The 18,904-nt window shown below is 47.5% G+C and overlaps 1 protein-coding gene across 7 annotated transcripts in view; it reads right to left on the bottom strand.

The window, feature by feature from the left end:
• The window catches only part of GRB7 (growth factor receptor bound protein 7), a 76,815-nt gene that overhangs the window by 36,972 nt on the left and 20,939 nt on the right, over nucleotides 1-18,904 (bottom strand). Inside the window, exon 1 of one of the 7 annotated variants that reach the window (XM_083708737.1) lies at nucleotides 16,274-16,679. The exons of the other annotated variants lie outside the window; for them this stretch is intronic. The gene's annotated coding sequence lies outside the window, so the exon portion shown is untranslated. Of the gene's footprint in view, nucleotides 1-16,273; nucleotides 16,680-18,904 lie in introns of those variants that run through there. 7 annotated transcript variants of the gene reach the window in all.

Here is an 18,904-nt window from a genome sequence, read left to right as displayed (position 1 = left end):
CCAAATGCTAAAAGAGGCACTGGCCGATCTTTCTCCCTTACCGTTGCAGTCCAGACACTCATTTCACTGATTCCCTCCCACTTGCCACTGTCTGAATGGCAAAAGGTTTCAGTCCTCATGCCTATGTGTAGTAATGCTTACAGTGTAGGATGAGGGGAAAGATCTGCATTCAAAGCCCCACTCAGCTGTGAAGCTCACGGGGCAATCTTGGGCCAGTCATTGTTCTTCAGCCTAAACCACCTCAGAGGATTAGAGCAGCGCTCACTGGGTATATCAGGGACAGGGAACCTTAGGCTTGCAGACCAAGCTTGGCCCACCAGGCCTTCTCATTTAGCCCATGAGGACATTTTGGGGAAGCCACACCCACCTGCCCTACACCTGGGGTCATACCCGATGTCAGTGGTGGGGTGGGTAAGGACAGGGCCTTGATGGAGCAATTGGGAGCTTAAAGTGAGCTTCTTCTCATTCCTTTGCTTGAGCACGTGTTGCACAAGGAAGGAAAAGTGCTCTCCATTCAAGGGAAATGTCTTCCTCCTGGCACCGCTCTTTGAACCTCCAAAAACGTGAAGTTTAAAAAGAAGCATGGGGCTGGTGGAAAACCTATAGCGAACAGTCGCATGCTGCTCCTTACACCTCCAGTTTCCAAAGGGACTGCTTGCAAAGGGTTCTTAAACAGCCCCATGCTGTGCACTTATCTGTCTTAAGAGACAACAGAGTGCACCTCCAGGGGTGAAGTCAAATCGCTGCATTAGCAGCACCAAAGTGAACTCCCCTGGCACAAGCCTTGGCACTGGATATGGAGGGCCTGGGCTGCCCAGACGACAAGAGCCTCCTCTCAGCCTCACTAATGTGGTCCAAAGGAAAGAAGAGCAAATCCTGCAGGAGTTGCTGGAAGGAGGCCTACAAGGCGCCATCCAACCGTCTTGGGGACACAAATCCAGAGTGGATTTATGTAGGGCTTACTTCTTAGCCTTTACTTCTCCCACAAGGCAGCGGAGGTTTTCCTTCTCCTAGATGGGCTACCTTCCCAGGTTGATGAGCCCCATCTGGGGGGTCCTTCAAATTGTAGCATCGCCAGAGATTAAAAACTGGCTCTATGAGAGGGTCTATAGGAAAGCAGATATTTGGGGCCTCCCATTTAGGGCTTTAAACACTGTTAGCACCTTAAATTGGAACCAGACACGAGCTGGCAATTAATTGTCATTATAAATCAAGTTCAAATGACAGTATGTTAGGGGGGAGTTTGTCTAGAATTTGAGTAGGAAGCTGGGCTAAATGGGGATTTCCCTTTGCTTTCAACCCTGGTGTTTCTCTTAGTGTTGAATCTGCATTAAAGACACTCACTGTGGAGCCAACCTACTTTTGTTATCAGTTCTGTTTACTTCCTTGTCCTGTTTCTACAACACACGCTAGTGATTTCTCAAACTGTGTGTGGTAAGGAAGAGCGGGAAAATGCACACCAGTCTCCCCTGGCATGAACCCAAAGGTAAGTGAGTTACTATCAACACTCCTTCTAAGCTGAAAGTGGATGAGCAACATACCATGGGCAGGAATAGCCAATGTGGTGTTCCTCTAGATCAGTGTTTCTCAACCTGTGGGTCCCCAGATGTTGTTGGACTACAACTCCCATCATTCCTAGCCAGCATGATCTGTGGTCAGGGATGATGGGAGTTGTAGTCTAACAACATCTGGGGACCCACAGGTTGGGAACCGCTGCTCTAGATGCTATTGGACTACAACTCCCATCAGCCCCAGCCAGCAGAGCCAATGGTTGGTGATGATGAGAGTTGTAGTCCAATAACATCTGAGCACAAGAGGAGCCCTGCTGTATCAGACCAAAGAGCGATCCAATCTCACACTGGCAAACCAGAGGCCCCAATCAGGGACACGAATACAACAGCACTCTCTTGCTCATGATCCCCAGTAACTGGTGCTCAAGAGATATATTGCTTCTGACACTGGAGGTGATTTAGCCATTATGACAACTAATCATCGATGGCCATGAATGTGTCTAATCCCTGGCCATCATTACATCTTGATGTTACGACAGCAAATTCCATCATTTATCTTGTGCACTGTGGAGGAGCACATTCCCTTTTGTCTCTCTCCTGAATCTCGTGCTGTTCAGCTTCATTGGAAGACCCCGGGGTTCTGGTATTAGGAGAGAGGGAGACCATTTGTGAAGGCACCACCCGGGCCATCCCTGCTGTAGGACCTCTGATGACATAAGAGCAGAAGAAGAGCCAACCAGATGCCTTTGGGAAACCGGCAAGTAGGTGAGCACAGCAGCCCTCTGCTCACCTGCGATTTCCATTCAGAGGCATGATGTCTCTGACGGTGGAGGCAGAGCATAGCCATTGATTGGGGGGTGTTACTGAGTCTGGCCTGGATTTCTCTCCCACCCCCTGTGTGCCAACTCTGGCAAGTGGGCAGGACCACCCACCTGTCAATCATCTGTCCTCATAATTATGCCAGGCATCAAACACCTGTCAAAGTTCAGAGGGGGTTGCTGCAACCCCTGATGAGCCTCCTTTGAAGATATAATTCTGTGCCAATCAGCCAATTGCCACGGCTACCACGGCATCAAAGAGGCTCCCTGTAACTTCCGTTCAGCCTCTTCGGAGTTCTCAGCAAAGGTGAAAATGCTCCTAAAAACAGAGCATTTTTCTTTTCCTTCTGCGGGAAAAGCCAGTTTGTATTCCAAGTACTTTCTCCAGTGCTTTGAATACAAAGAAAGAAATAAAGAAAAAATTCCATTATGTCACATTTAGAGCAGATGGGTGTGGCTTGGCCACAATGGTATTGGCAGGCCTAATGAGGTCCACTGCCTGAGGGTGCCCACCCCTTTGAAGAGGACTCCCCAGGTTTGCAATGCAAAGTTGCTTCAAAGAGGTGCAACCTTTATTAATTCAGTCTAGCCTCTGGCTATGGCTTGCAACGAGTAGTTCTTTGTGGTACTGTAAAACTAAAATGGAATTCATGCCCCCTACTGAGTTGCCTAGGATTTTTCACCGGGGAGAAAAGCGTAATAAAAACTTCAGTGTAATCTGAAAGACTATGTATGCCTTAGCCAATATCTGTTGACACAATGACAAGGATGACATCTAGACTGTATTTCATTTTTGCACTGTGCGGTTTATCAGAATAAGTTATTACGACTCTGACTTTAGGGAATCCAAGGAAGCATAGCACTCGGAGGAGGCTCCATGCAGAATTCCCAAGGAGAGACTTTCTGCCGCCCTGTCTCACCCCAGTGGAGCACACCGGTGCCTGCCATTGCAATAAATGCTCAATAAACACACAAGCTGTACTTTTGAATAAATAAGGTATACTATTCATTTTATCAAATTGTAGATTTCAATGGAAGTCTCATAAAGTTCAACAGTTCGTGCATAAGGTCCATACATGTATAAGTGTCTATTCCACCTGTCTGGTTGCAGCCACTACTATGATATAAGATCCACTATCCTGTAATATTACATATAAGCCTGTTCTGCTGATGAAGCCTAGGATGGCAAAACAAGGCTAATATTCCAGAAATCCTTGTCATAGACTCTGGAAAGGATTCTGCGGAACTGTAACAACCCTTCATGTGGATTATTGGACTTTATGAACAGACAGGTGGAACAGACACTTATACATGTATGGACCTTATGCATGAACTGACTAGAATAAACTGATCCAATGGGTCTTCTGCTTTTTTCTTGAACTTTATGAGACTTCTGCTGAAATCTACAATTTGATACAACGAATAGTATACCTTATTTATTCAAAAGTACAGCCGGTTACGTCTTGGGTGTTTATTGAGTATGTTTCACGTATCCATAGGTTTGTTGTTGCTGTGCTAATTGCAATAAATGCAGCTGCTCAGGGTGGGGAAGCTGGCAACAGAGCAGCGCCCGAGTCAGAAGCTGGGCTGAGGCATTGCAAGGGTCACGTTCAAGCACTGACACAGCGGAGCAAGTTGAGATACCCACACCAGGAGCCTGGCACTGGATCCGAGCTCAGCAGCTAAGCTGAGCCCAGCACATCAGTTGCCCTTTCACCGGCTCTCCCTATATTAACAAAAAAAGGAGGGAGGGAGGGAAATATCATCAGGGTTTGTGGCATAACCCAGACAGGGGAAAGAGATAGAGTAACGGAGGGTCAAAGTTCTTCTGAGATTAGGCACAAGTTGCAAGCACAGCACAAATGCCCCATAGGGTGAAGCACAGAGGAGAAGACAGAGGGAAGAGAGGAAGAGGAGAAGATAGCCACAACTGAATAAATAATATAACTGAATAAAGAATATAACCACATGCACCCCTAAATTTTTATCTTATTAATCTTGCCTCTTGTTCATTCTTCCTCTGCTAAAATTTACACGGTAAGCCTTCAGTCTGGACAGCTCAGTTGGTCAGAGAGTGGTGCTGATAATGTCAAGGTTTCAGGTTCAAGCCCTGTACGGGACAGCTGTGTATTCCTGCATTGAAGGGGGCTGGACTAGATGATCCTCAGGGTCCCTTCTAACTCTATGGTTCTGTGAAGAAGCTCACTTGGGCAGGGTCATGTCTTTTTGTTTAGGTTACCCTACCCAGAAGCATCCATGTATATACACCAATGACCCCACATAATCAGTAGCCAGTCCTGGCCATGCTTACCATTCCAAAACACAGAGGTCCTTTGGTAGCCTTCAGAAACTGCATCCCTGCTAGTTAGGACAAGAAATCCAAAGGAAGCAGGGGCAAATATCCTGCTGCATCTCCAGCTGCACAATGGTGCGTTTCTACTGAAGAAACCCACCATGACATTCACCAATCTGTCAAAAGGTCTCCAAACAGACCCCAAAACTACTGAAGAAATGAAGAAACCCTCTTCTTCACGAGGAAAAGCGAACCCGCCTCATAGCTTTCTATAGATACATAGCTAGATGCATATGCACAAAATGCAAAAGGAAAAAGGATTCAATTAAAAACTCCCTGTCTATCACAAAGTCCTTAAGATTTAAGTAGAAATCTGCAGATCTAAACCAGAGCCTGGTTGCTTGACTCTAGCCAGTATAGGCCAGTTGGCAGCTGCTTTGCAGCAAGGCTTAAACCTTACCCCTTAGCCCTAAATCTATAATAAAGGCATTTAGCATGCAAAATGCCCCTGCTCTCTTCGCAGGCAAAGACCAGCAGTCCCTTTGGCCATGCCCTATTGCCTTCCTGGAAATGACCTCAGAAGTGCACTGTTGAGCTATTCAGAACTGCCATTCCCCGTCACTGTCAGAGCGCAGGCTCAGTTCACCCTCTCTCTTCACACTACCAATTTCCACTCCTTCTTTACACAGACCCGGCCTCTGACTGCATGTCCTGGACACATAGTGTGTGTCGCCTTTCCCCCTTTTTGTACATATTTTCACTGAATGGTTTTCTGAATGTGGAAGCGACGAACATCAACACAAAGCAGGATCACGATGCATCTGCTGGAAAAGTGACTGGGGTGTAGTGCAGGTTGACGGCACCCGGGGCAGGAAAAGTGCTGTGTCCCCCCTGGTGGACTGGGCAGTGGTCAGTCCCAACAACAACAACAACAATAATAACAATAACAACAACAACAACAACAACAATAATTAATAATAATAATAATAATAATAATAATAATAATAATAATTTATTATTTATTCCCCACTCATCTGGCTGGGTTTCCCCAAAGGGTTTCCAACAAAGATTAAAAATACATTAAAATGTCACACATTAAAAGCTTCCCTAAACGGAGCTACCTTCAGATGTCTTCTAAATGTCAGGTAGTTGTTTATTTCCTTGGCAGCTGATGGGAGGGCATTCCACAGGGCGGAGGCCACTTCTGAGAAGGCCCTATGCCTGGTTCCCTGTAGCTTTGCTTCTTGAAGTAAGGGAACCACCAAAAGACCCTCGGAGCTGGACCTCAGTGTCCGGGCTGAACGACGGGGGTGGAGACGCTCCTTCAGGTATAATGCAAGGAAGTCTCTTTTTGCAAAGTAGCCCCAACCTGGGAGCAGAGATAAGGCAGAGAAACGCAAAGCCAGGAGCACTGCTTTGTCACGTCGCCCTCCTGTCCTTGCGGTGAGGCGCTCTGGGCAATGCACGTGGCTACAGCAGTGCTTCCCGCCTTCCTCTTCCTCCCACCACGGTGGGTGTTGCTCCCACCCTCCCCCCTCTCCTCTTTGGCTGGCTCAGGGGTGGGGTATGCACGGGTGTTTCTTCACCGGCCAAGAGGAGAAGGGGGAGCCACCACCACACCACCACCCCAGCCCTGAAGGCCTGGCCTGGGCACAGCCTGCCTCCCTGTGGCTCTGGCCTTGATGAGGGAGCTTGTCACGAGGGCACCTGGTTGCACCCCCTCATAAATGTGCGCCCAGGGGCATGCCCCCCCGCCCCCCCAGCTACACCACTGGATAGTGTTGACTGTAAAGTCAAGTAGATTAAAGTCTTTCCGCCTGTCACCATGGGTTGATGGAGGAATTATGGTATGATTCGATCTGTTAACATACGAAACCAAACCAAATGGTGTCAAAGTCTTCTTCCTTTCTTTTCCTTTTTTTACCTTCCAATGCCTTCAGTTTTCCAGTGAAAGCGACTTGCATGGTATGCCACTTTCCAATATTCACTGCATTTTGTTTATCAGCTGCTGAGAGTGCGCTTGCCACACAGGAGTGCTGCCACTGCTGCCGCCACATCCCACATTCTGGTGGACGAAGCTACGCAAGGGATGCTGGAAGTCTGATTTCTCTGAGGCCCAGTTCACACCTGCAGAGCCCTCGCTCATTGACAAGTGAGGATTTGCTTTGCGAGCGCAGATAATATTCTGCTGAGGGAACTCTGCTATCTCCAGGTGCCAACTCATGCGCAAAATATTCAAACTCCACAGAGGCAGTTCACACATTCCACGGAGCGGTCAGCAATGTTTACGTATGAACCAGCCCTCGAGATGCTAATTATAGACGAGACTCTGGATCCTGTCTCATGAAGCTGCCAAACCTCCAAGCAAGAATTCTCTTCTTAGGGGGAGGGTTTCTTTCTGAAGATGCAGATGGGAAGTGCGGCAGTTGTGCCTCGCTCTCAGTAATTATATTCCCAAAGGTATCATCCATTTCTCATGGCTGGCTTCGTCTGCAGAGGGACTTCTGTAACATGAATCCGATCAGGACAGGCCTAAGTATCTGTAATCTAATTAACATAATGTTTGGAACTACCAGCTTTTGTCTAAAAGGCAGCGGATGTCGTGGAACAACAACCTGGTTGTGTAAATCCAGTGGCTTTTCCCCCTTAAAAAAGTATTTATTTCCTCTGAGTCCCAAGATTATAGTGGGGCAGTTGTGTCTGGCAATGGCAGGAAACAAAGCTAAGGGCATAGCTACAAGACAGATTCAACAGAATTGCCCTTTCCCTAGGGAACCAGAGATCTGGGGTGGGTGGGGGGTGGCGACTTAAAGAGTTTTCTAACAGAGAATATTCTGCAACCTCACCAAACTGAAGTTCCCAGGCTCCTTCAAACTGGCATAAAACCAATATAGGTTTGCAGTTCAGGTATACCAGACCTCTGGCAGCTTTAAAAACAATCTACTGCAAGATAAGCTTTCATCTGAAAGCAAGACTAAGGGTGCAGTTCAAGACAAGCTTATTTTGGAGTGCCATTAGTATTTGCTTCCAAGGATAGGCTGCATTGTCTCCATACCATAAGCTTATCACAGTGGGAAGGCAGGAAGCTGCCGCCCACACAGAAACCTTGCCAGAGTCAACATCCCTGGCGATGGAATGTGGCAAAAAGGCCGTCCTGGCTAAACATCTGGATTATGCAGGCATCCATGCTGCACTGCCTTTCCAGGCCTTCCTAACTCTTGCTCCACTTTCTGTTTGGAGTGGACATTCAAAATAGAGACTAGCAAATGCCTATAGCGAGGCAAGAACTGCCTGTGGGAAAACATGCAGGGGGACTTTATACAAGTTAGGGCTGCTATGCGTCCAATTTTCCCAGACATTACTGGGATTTTGAAGGCAGAATTGACGTCCGGGGGTGTTCCAAAAGGTGGCACTTCATCCTGGATCTTTGTTGTTGTTTAGTCGTTTAGTCGTGTCCGACTCTTCGTGACCCCATGGACCAGAGAACACCAGGCACTCCTGTCTTCCACTGCCTCCCGCAGTTTGGTCAAACTCATGCTGGTGGCTTTGAGAACACTGTCCAACCATCTTGTCCTCTGTCGTCCCCTTCTTGTGCCCTCCATCTTTCCCAACATCAGCGTCTTTTCCAGGGAGTCTTCTCTTCTCACGAGGTGGCCAAAGTACTGGAGCCTCAGCTTCACGATCTGTCCTTCCAGTGAGCACTCAGGGCTGATTTCCTTAAGAATGGATAGGTTTGATCTTGCAGTCCATGGGACTCTCAAGAGTCTCCTCCAGCACCATAATTCAAAAGCATCAATTCTTCGTCCTGGATCTTAGGCAAGTCATTTTTGTAAAGTTCAACAACTTTCGGGGTCTCCTGGTTTTTCTTTCATTTTTTGAGATATGGCAACCCGACACATGTTCACTCCCCGCCCCTTTCTTTTAAGCCATGAATTGCTACTGCAGGTATGTGTGTACATGCAGGCTACTTTAAAAAGCAACGCTGGCCACTAATCTTTGTTGGATGAAAGCAGTCTATACCTTTGTGCAGTGCTGTTTTTATAGAAAAAGAGGTGCCGGGGCTCGCCATGAATGCCTCCCTTGTACTCTTAGGATGGCAATGGCGCCCACCTGCAAGGTGCCGGAACTGGGTTCCAGTGAGTTCCAGCTGAAAGAAAGCCCTGCCCATACGCACGTATTCAGCGCAGGGTGCACCAAGAGACCTGCAGAAAGCAGCTCTGCTAAATGTCTGGTTTGGAAAATGAAGTTGACCATTGATTGTGAAGCTTAATCATTCATTTATTATTTGTGATCTTTCCTCTGCGTATGTGTCTATGTGGCATGCTTTCCTTTCCAGCACACTACGCATCTCAGGTCAGCAGCCTCTCCACCCCACACCCGCCGTGTGGGGGGTGGGGACTTTGTCTCATGTGAAGATTCCAGGGCTTTACTAAGAGCTCAGGGCAGGAGAAAAGGGAACATCCTTTGGAGTGCTCCTATGCGGTGGCTGGAGCTGATGACACCTTTTCGAAAAGGTAACGGTGCAGTCACAACACGATCTCCAGGGCAATATGTTTTTAAGGACTCCCGTGTGGACAGCAGTTTAATCTAAGTGTGGGTGAATCGCAACAAAACCACGATACTAAGATTTTGGGTACTGGGAGCGGCATCCAAAGGCATTAAAGCATTCAACAGAAAATAAATATTCAGCCATACAGTATGTATTTGAGTTAATGTTGTTTCCTAAGCTTGACAACAATTGTGGTTGCACTGTTGCGGGAAATGTCTCCTTCCTTCTCTGCCCTCTCTAAGCACAGCAACGTGTAGTTTATTTTTATTTATAAACACATATATTGCACACTTGCTCCAAGGAACTCTGAGTGATGTGCATCCATTATAAATCCACAACAACATTCTAAAGCTACATACAACCCCATCCTGCTTACCTGGGAGCCCCATTGACCTCTAAAGGTAAAGGACCCCTGGACGGTTAAGTCCAGTCAAAGGCAACTACGGGGTTGTGGTGCTCATCTCGCTCTTCAGACCAAGGGAGCCAGCGTTTGTCCACAAACAACGTTCTGGGTCATGTGGCCAGCACCAGCATCACTAAACCGCTTCTGGTACAATGGAACACCATGACGGAAGCCAGAGCATACGGAAACGCCATTTACCATCTCACCGCAGCAGTACCTATTTACCTACTAGTACTGATGTGCTTTCGAACTGCTAGGTTGGCAGGAGCTGGGACAGAGCAACAGGAGCTCATCCCGTCACAGGGATTCAAACCGCCAACATTCCGATCCGCAAGTCCAAGAGTCTGAGTGGTTTAGACCACAGTGCCACCTGCGTCCATATGTAGCCTTGAACTGTAAAATAAGCTGGTCCGAGAGACAGTTATCGGCTCGAGTTTAGCCAAAAGAGCTTCCTGGCTGAGGTAGGCTTTAAACTGATCCAGGATTAAATGAAACAACTGCTGGTCTTCCATTTAGATGCCGCTTCCATTCTGGCTATGCTAACAAGGCTATGATCAATTCCCTATTGTTTTTTCTTAGTGGCATCTCTAATAAAACCCAAATGAGTCCAATGGGAGGGCAACAACCATCACTACCACCGTATTATTCATCTTAAGGTCATTACCACAATAAACAAAGATTATAAAGAAGCAATAGAATGCCTTATTGGCAGTTTTAAAACCAGCCCACTGGATTTTGAGAGGACAGGTTTGAAATGCCAAGGCCACAAGGGCCTTTGGCAGGGCAGAAGGAACAAAAAGTGGCTTTGACCTATGAGACTCTTCATGGCTCAGGACTCACACACTCAGAGCTGGACAACACAACCTTTAAGAGCAACTGTGTGCACACACTGCTGGCTGGGACATCCGAATGCCTGGCTCAAATGGCAAGGGCGCACAGAGAGGCGTCCTTGCTGGTTTCCCCATAACTGCACAGCTCCCTACTTCTGGATTGCTCCCTCTAGGCCAGTGTTGCTAACTCAGGCAGAGGCGACAGGAATTAACACTGGAAGCTTGTGTATCAAAAGCCATAATCTTTAAATCAATTTTTTTCAGAAAAATCAGTTCCACAATGATTTTACAAACCCGCACCAGAACCTATCCTAATGGCATTTTTACAAGCTTGCAATTTTTGCTCTCTCTCTCTCTTTTTAATATACCTCTGTTAAAGAATCCAGATATCCTTCCAAGTCCATGCTCCAGTTAATATGTTTAAAGTTTAACCCAACCCCACCATGACAGACAGCTTACAAGGCCACGGCAGAGGCCAGCCACTCGGGAACCACTTCGGAAAGAACGGCCTCCTTTGTCAGGCAGTCCTCAGTGACTTCAGATCAATCTGCTACGTGCTCTGTCTTAACTAATTAAACTTGACGGCGGGAGTTGGGTTCCACCTGGGTTTTCTTTTATTAACTGAACACTCTGTACCTCTCCCAATCATCACCGTGTCCTTCTAAAACTGGCCAGCGGCCAACTGGCAGCCCACAGGCTGGATCCTGGCAACCACGTTCGGTCAAAATGTAGGCGAGAATGCCTCTCTGCGTCTGGGCGATTCCTTCGTCACCGGAGCAAAACCGGTCCTTGCGCATCTAAGACTAAGGCAGAATTTGCACCGTTTAAGAAGCGCAGTCGACCCATGTTTTGCCCCACAGAGCTGCTGTGGGAGAACGGGGAGCATTTGCAAGGGAAGGATTTGTAGCCAGGAGAGGCGTTGCTTCAGTAAACATGCCCCGCTTCCAGCCTCGCCCACCTCTGTGCTCTTTGGGCAAAGGGGCATTTGGAGAGGGTCAAACAGACCCATTCTGCCAGCTGGTCCTCTTGCACAAATGCCTCCCAAACCGCTTTGGGGACACACGCTCGCCAAAGGAACATGCAGTTCTGCCCTAAGGCCCGAAGCATGACACAGAAATGTGTGTAAGAACGTGGAAAAAGCCTTTTTGAAAGGTGGGGTTTGTGAGAGAGAGAGAAGGAGACGAGCCGCTATGAGAGGGGGAACAAAGAACGGGTAGATTGGGAGGGAGTGAACAACTCGCCACACTTGCTGGTGCTCTTCTCCAAATCATGCCGCCTTGACCCCCCCCCCCACAACAGGGCTAAAAGTGCATGCCTCTAATGTGTCAGGCTGCCAGGTCTTCTGAGATGCGGTGTGTGGAGTTTTGGGGTTGCTCCTTCTGGAGTAGAGGTGGGAGCCAAGAAGCACTTGGTGATTCGTTTGAGTAAGTAAGCGTTTCTTCAGGGCAAGATTATCAGCCGCTTTCCAGTGGGTCTTAAAATATATATTATGTCCCCTTTTAATGACGCCTGCCTTCCTTTCAGTCACTCCCCCTCCTGCGCAGAAAGGGATCTGGGTGAATATATTCGAAAGAGGGCACGAGGTTTAAACTTTAAAATGGAAACGGGCTCAATGGAAGATAGCTTGCCCCCCATTGTTCTCCAAATCCCCTCTTTTCCCATGAGGAAGGGTGGATGTCTACTGGGGAAAGGGACTTTTCTGCAGCAGCCTCTCAGCTCTGAAATATCCTCCCCCAAAAGGCCTGCCTGGCACCTACTTTAATGTATTTCTGTTGCCAGGTTTTCCAGGCCTTTTAAAGAATGCTATAACATTTGGCCACACCAGGAGAAGAGAATACTTTGGCCACATCATGAGAAGAGAAGACTCCCTGGAAAAGACCCTGATGTTGGGAAAGATGGAGGGCACAAGGAGAAGGGGACGACAGAGGACGAGATAGTTGGACAGTGTTCTCGAAGCTACGAACATGAGTTTGACCAAACTGCGGGAGGCAGTGGAAAACTGGCGTACTCTGGTCCATGGGGTCACGAAGAGTCAGACACGACTAAACGACTAAACAACAACATAACATTTCATTTTTTTTATTCTCTCTCTCTCTCTGTGCATGTGTGTGTGTGTGTGTACACACACCCACACACACCACTGCTCTCTCTTTCAATTGATCTGGTCCTGCGCCTTTATCTTCCTTTCCACTTTAATTGGTTATTTAGATGTTGTTGCTGTTGGGGTTTCGTTTTCTTTAACGGTAATGAGATTATTGTGTTTACGTTGGAAGCCACCCAAGGAACTTTCGTTAGAGGGCCTTGTAAAAAATAACGAATATTAATCCTTATTTTTGGCTTCACGCTTTGAAATTTAACTCCACCCCTGGGAGGGGGGCTAGAACCCTACAATGCCGGGCAAATCCTCAGATTGGGCAACCCTACACGCATTTGGATCCCCAGTTAGGGAGGAAAGCATGGGGAGTGTGTGGTGGTGAGGGGCTTTGGAATGAAGAAGCAGCTCTTTTACTCTCAAATCACCTCCACCTCTGCTGATGGATCTTCTTTGGAAAGGAATGGGGTGGGAGGAAGCAGGTGGGATTTGGTTAGTTGTGTTTATGTGTTACATTTGCTTGGGCCCTAAGAAGCAGGACAGCCAAACCACAGGCTGCAATCTGCGGGCAAAATCAGGCCAACAGAGAATCTTGGAACTGAACTTGAAATTGTATCACACCCTATATATAAATCCATATCGGCCTGTCACATGCCCCGCCACCCAAGGTGATAAACAAAAGAATCTCAACTCTGGTAGTCCGCTCCCCACCCCACTTTCATGCACCATTTCTGAATTCCACCATGTAGGTTCTCAGGAGGCAATACATGCAAGATCACACATGCCTCTTGCTCCAGATTGGGTAATGCAGATCTACTACTACCCCCCATTCCTTACATGCTCCCAACCATGAACATGGATTGAAGACCTTCATTCCCTTATAAGCTGTCATTTGTTTGACCTCTCCTCTGCCTTCCTGCATGAAGAAAAGGCTACCTTGTTATCAGCTCTTTATCTACCATCCTGATTGTTGAGTGTCTACTCAATGCAGCAAGTGTTGGCAGACGGAGATCAGCAAGGGCTTCAGGCTCCCGATTGTTTAACGGCAACAAAAAGCCTTCTATTTAGTCTTCCCACCAACCCCACCAAATGAAGTTGGTAGAATTCTTGACCTGCAGTAACTCAGATGTAGATGATGATTTGGGGTATCTGCATATGCAGATCATTCCACTTTATGGCTCCTGGGGTGCTGCATGCAATTGGCTCTCTGCCACCATTTTGCACCTGGCTTCGATTGGCGTTGTAGTACAAAAAAATGGTATATTTTTTTAAAAAGTAGTTCCTGCCACCCTTGAATCTGCCAGTGCCTATGGCAGAGTGGAAAAAGGGTGGCTAATTCACCTGTGCAGGGCTGGATTTAGGTTCGATGAGGCCCTAAGTTACTGAAGGTAATGGGGCCCTTTATATGTCCAGCTGTCCTTTGTCAACAACAAATTGTCGCTTTTTTGTGTTGAAGATATGCTATATGGTAATTTATGGACCTAATAGGTATCTAAAGCCATTTGCACATAACAAAATATGTATTTTATCAAAGTAATTGTTGAACTGAAATACAATTAAGAAGAAGTATATTAATACAGTGGTACCTCGGGTTACATACGCTTCAGGTTACAGCCTCCGCTAACCCAGAAATAGTACCTCGGGTTAAGAACTTTGCTTCAGGATGAGAACATAAATTGTGCTCTGGCAGTGCGGCAGCAGCAGGAGGCCCCATACACTAACTGTTCAGGTTCAGGTTAAGAACAGTTTCAGGTTAAGAACGGACCTCTGGAATGAATTAAGTACTTAAGCCGAGGTACCAGGGTAGAGAAATACAATTAAGAAGAAGTATATTGGGGGGGGGGGCAAGAGAGTGGGGCCCTAAGCTATAGCTTGTTTAGCTTATATGTAAATCCAGCACTGCTTATGTGCAGCCAAATCAGGAACCTTATTTATTCTGTGCGCTCCATCTAGCTAGCCAAGGCGTGGGAAACCGTTTTTAGACGAGGGGGCCATGTAATCTAATAGGGAACCTTCCGGGGGCCACATACTAGTGGTGGGCAGAGTCAGAGACAAAAGCGAGTAAAGCAAGAAATGGATGTGTCTTTTCCCTTTGCAGAGCAGGTTGTACTACAGCCATGCGGAAGCCAGAGATTCATTCACACCCACCTGCAAACACCTCTCCATCCTCTAAACAGTCAATGAAGAGGTATCCTTGCAGCTTAAAGACACGTCAACCAGACAAAAGTACTTCAAGAGGGTTGACAGCAAGGCCTGTATGGCCTGGGATGGCTGTGTGGCCTAAGGGGCGTTATGGGGGCTGGACAAAAAGACCTGGAGGGGTTGCATCTGGCTCCTGGATCTGACGTCCACCATCCCTGGACTAGTCACACATACACACGGGGGGGGGGGATATTTAAACTAAGCAAGGTGGCCAAATCTAGCCTCGTGAAGGCTACTATCCTGCTCCCAGCTGGCAATTTAGAAGCAAGTGTACATCTATTTAGGGACAGCATCTGTAACCATGGGAGCAGGTAGTGGCAGCCCCCTTTTGAGGATGATCTTGCTCCGGGGCCCCTCTACCCAATATCCCCTTATGAAAGGCAAGCTCTGCTTCAACAGACCAAGTATCCACCCAGGGTGGATCTACCCAAGGGGGGGAAACCACGCTGTAAATATGTCAGAAATTAAATTGTTATTACTAAAAAAAAACCCACTATGTAAAAGCGCAAAGAATTTATTTTGCTCTCCAGCGCCATCTGGTGTTGCATGTTTATAATGCATTCAAAGCGCTGGTGTGTTTTTTGACTAATGTAGCTGAGTCCCAAGTTCAGCATCCTGTTTTGGTGTCTACCCAAATACCTCCAGGAAATCTATATGGAGGGCATGCAGGCAATAACCATCTCCTGTTGCTTACTCATTCTACCCTCAACTCCAGCAACTGGTAATCAGAAGAAAACTGTTGCTGAACTTGAGGTACACTGTTTCTGGACATTTGGTTGGGTATCATACACAATAGCTATGAATAAACCTCTCCTCCTCCACAGATTTGTCTATATAAAAACACGAAAGTGACTCTCCAGTGAAACTAGTTGCTGAAGTTTGGGAGTTATGCCCGTTGTATTGTTTGCAATCTCGCTCAAAATTTGCCCCAGCTTCTGCTCTAGGAATTGTCCCCCCCCCCCCCGAAAACAGAAACATTGAAACCGATTATACTGTGATTTCCCAATCATTTCCTTTTGTTCAGGTCCTCTTTTCATTTCTGCTTCAAGGTAAAGTGGGAAACAGGAAGAGGACTGAACTCTAACGAACAGACAGATACAAGTGAAAGGAGAATTTTTTTAAAAAAAAAAAAGTCAAAAGAGCCAGGAACACAGTAATAAATATATATATATTTCAAACTCAGAACAGGCAATCTCTCGCTATATTGACACAAAAACACAGAAGTTGCCATAAACATTGGGGGTGGGAGTGGAGCGATCAGCTTCAAAATTAGTATGGTAGACCGTAGATAATAATTAAGAAAGACATCAAAACCAAAACAGGCAGGAACAAAGAAAGAGACCGGGACGTTGTGGAGATCTCACAATACAACCCACACATACCGGGAGGCAGCGCCACTTAAGGCAGGGGACTTAGATCTGAGTACATCTACTCAGGATCAAGCTATAGATCCCTCAAACCGTTTCGTCTCCCCCTCCCAAACTTGTTATCCTCAGTGTGACCCTTTCTGACTCCCAGCGGGAAGAGGAAGTGCAGCCTGCAGAAAGAGGCAGAAAGGAAAGGGAGTCTGCTTACCTGGCCCTGGTGATTTGAGTTTCCGCTGCAGCCTCGACTCTCAGAACTGGGGGATCCTGTTTAGTGAATCCTTTATCTACCTGCCTCCGGAACGGCCACGCCTCCTCCTCTTGACATCACAGCCAGTCAAAACACACACAGACACATATACACAAAACCCAGACCGGGATCGACCACGCGACGGCAGGTGCACCAAGCCTCCAATTCGCCCCCCCCCCCGGTCACAGCATGCAGAGTTTGATGTTTAACTTTGCCAAACTTTTCCCTCTCCCTTCCCTCCAATCCTCTTGCCTTTGCCTTGTTCTTAAAAAATAAATCAGGCCATGACAATATTCCACGCCACCTCAAACCCTGCCAGCTAGCAAGGGAAGGGCATCTGGTGTTGCTCGTAAGCCTGATAAAACCAGACTTGACAGCTTCGGGAGAGTAGAGATGGAATGGGGGCAGGGAGCACAGGCTGGAGAAGCAAAGATCGCATTTCGAGCTGGCCTGCCGGCTGCTGATCAGTGCCTTGATGTATATAACCTTCCACAGGGACAAATCCCATGACGGCAACCACCTCAGGTCTACCACTTCATGCTACATACAGCAGCACAGGACTAAAAAAAACAATAATATACTAAGCAGGACTGAGCAGGCGTGTGAGTTCCACAGTAGGGGGAGGAAGCCAGGGCACAACTCCCTGCCCCTCCTTTCCGTGACCTAAAGAAACTCCAAGCTCTCAAACAACTTGGACTACAAAAACAATTATGCAAGTAGAATGCAAGCAGGGATGTTGTCGTGGGCTGGCTGGATGCAGAGGAGTGGCGGGAGGCACCAGTTGGGGAACCCCCCCCCCAAGGGAACCCCCAGGGGAAGAAGGCTCAGAGCCAGGGGACTGGTAGTGGGATGACAATGAGTGGACAGAGGGAGAAGACTTGGGGAGGGGAGGTGTTGGAAGCTAGAAGGGCAACAGGGTTTAGTGAGCAGGAAGAGGCTTTGTGAGAGAGCAATTCAGGCTCTGAAGCTGAAGCAGAGGCTGGAGAGGAAGCTGGGCAAGAGGCAGAGCTGAGACAGGCTGCTGAGGAATCCAGGGAGTCTCTCCCTCCTGCTGCAACCAGCTCCCCTCCCCTCTGGTCTCCTAGAACACGCAAAGAAACGAAAAGAGCAGAGATTGGTTGTGTACAGATGCCGTCTGCGACCTGCTTAGGAAAGACCCTGGAGAGGAGGAGCCTTAGAGAGTGTTGGGAACCGTCAGTCCTCACAAATGCTTCATTGGAGCAAGACCTACTGGGAAGAGTTGCTGGAATCACTAGGCCTGTGCTACTTTGGTTCCTTTGAATAAAGAGTGAATGGCACTGACACCTTTTTTGGGTGTGTTTTTTTTAATGCTGATCTATGCTTGACTCCGGCTCCTTACAGGGTCTTTCCACGTATGATTATTCCCTTGTTCAATGGACGTTGTGGATTGAGGTCCAATGAGCCTCAGGGATGTTGCAGCTGTGTCACACTTCCACGATGACAGCTCCCCTGCTGTCAAGGAGGGTCTCGCGGAAAGAGAACATTGGTCTGAGGAAGTGGGGAAACATTCCCTCCTGACGGAAACATTCCTTGGGAGCTGAAAAGCTATGGTCTCATGAGGAGGATACTTCTGTGGGGTGGGGTAGGATGGAAGGATTCTGGTTGTGGCTGATTTGAACAGTGATAAGCTAGATCGTATGGGACGCAGGTGGTGCTGTGGGTTAAACCACAGAGCCTAGGACTTGCCAATCAGCAGGTCGGCGGTTCGAATCCCCGCAACGGGGTGAGCTCCTGCCAACCTAGCAGTTCGAAAGCATGACAAAGTGCAAGTAGATAAATAGGTACCGCTCCGGCGGGAAGGTAAACAGCGTTTCCGTGTGCTGCTCTGGTTTCGTCAGAAGCGGGTTAGTCATGCTGGCCACATGACCCGGAAGCTGTACGCTGACTCCCTCGGCCAATAAAACGAGATGAGTGCCGCAACCCCAGAGTCGGCCACGACTGGACCTAATGGTCAGGGGTCCCTTTACCTTTACCTAAGGTAGATCGTAGGGTTTTTGATGGGCATACAGACAGCAGGGTGCACTGCCTGCCTGGCGTGAAGATTGCGGTTGATGCACATCACCTACATAGCCTGGTAGATAGTGCTAAGGAGGAGTCAGTGGTCATAGTGCATGCTGGCACCAATGACATGGGGAAATTATTATTATTATTATTTTATATATTAAGTTTGAATACTGCTCTTCATCCATAGATCTCAGGTCGGTTCACGACATAAAATTACAATATGAAAACTGCAAAATGCATAATAACGAGAACAAAAACAAACCAATAAACCCCTCTCCCTCAATGTATTTGAAAGGATATCAGATGTCAATCAGCCAAAGGCCGGGTTGAAGAGGAAAGTTTTTATCACGTGGCTAAAAGTGTATAATGAAAGGTGCCTGCTGAACCTCCCTGGAATATAAAACTGCTGGATTGTGCTCCCAGCAATACATTGTTTAACTTATTAATAATTATTATCAAACCTGAAATTATTCATCAAACATGAAAACAGTTACGGAACTACAGTGGTACCTCTGGTTGCGAACGGGATCCGTTCCAGAGCCCCGTTCGCAACATAAGCAGAACGCA

Source organism: Podarcis gaigeae (genome assembly GCF_964106915.1).
Source record: "Podarcis gaigeae genome assembly, chromosome: 13".
Taxonomy (NCBI): domain Eukaryota; kingdom Metazoa; phylum Chordata; class Lepidosauria; order Squamata; family Lacertidae; genus Podarcis; species Podarcis gaigeae.
The sequence above is the reverse complement of the archived record's forward strand: the minus strand, read 5'-3'. Positions and strand labels throughout refer to the sequence as shown.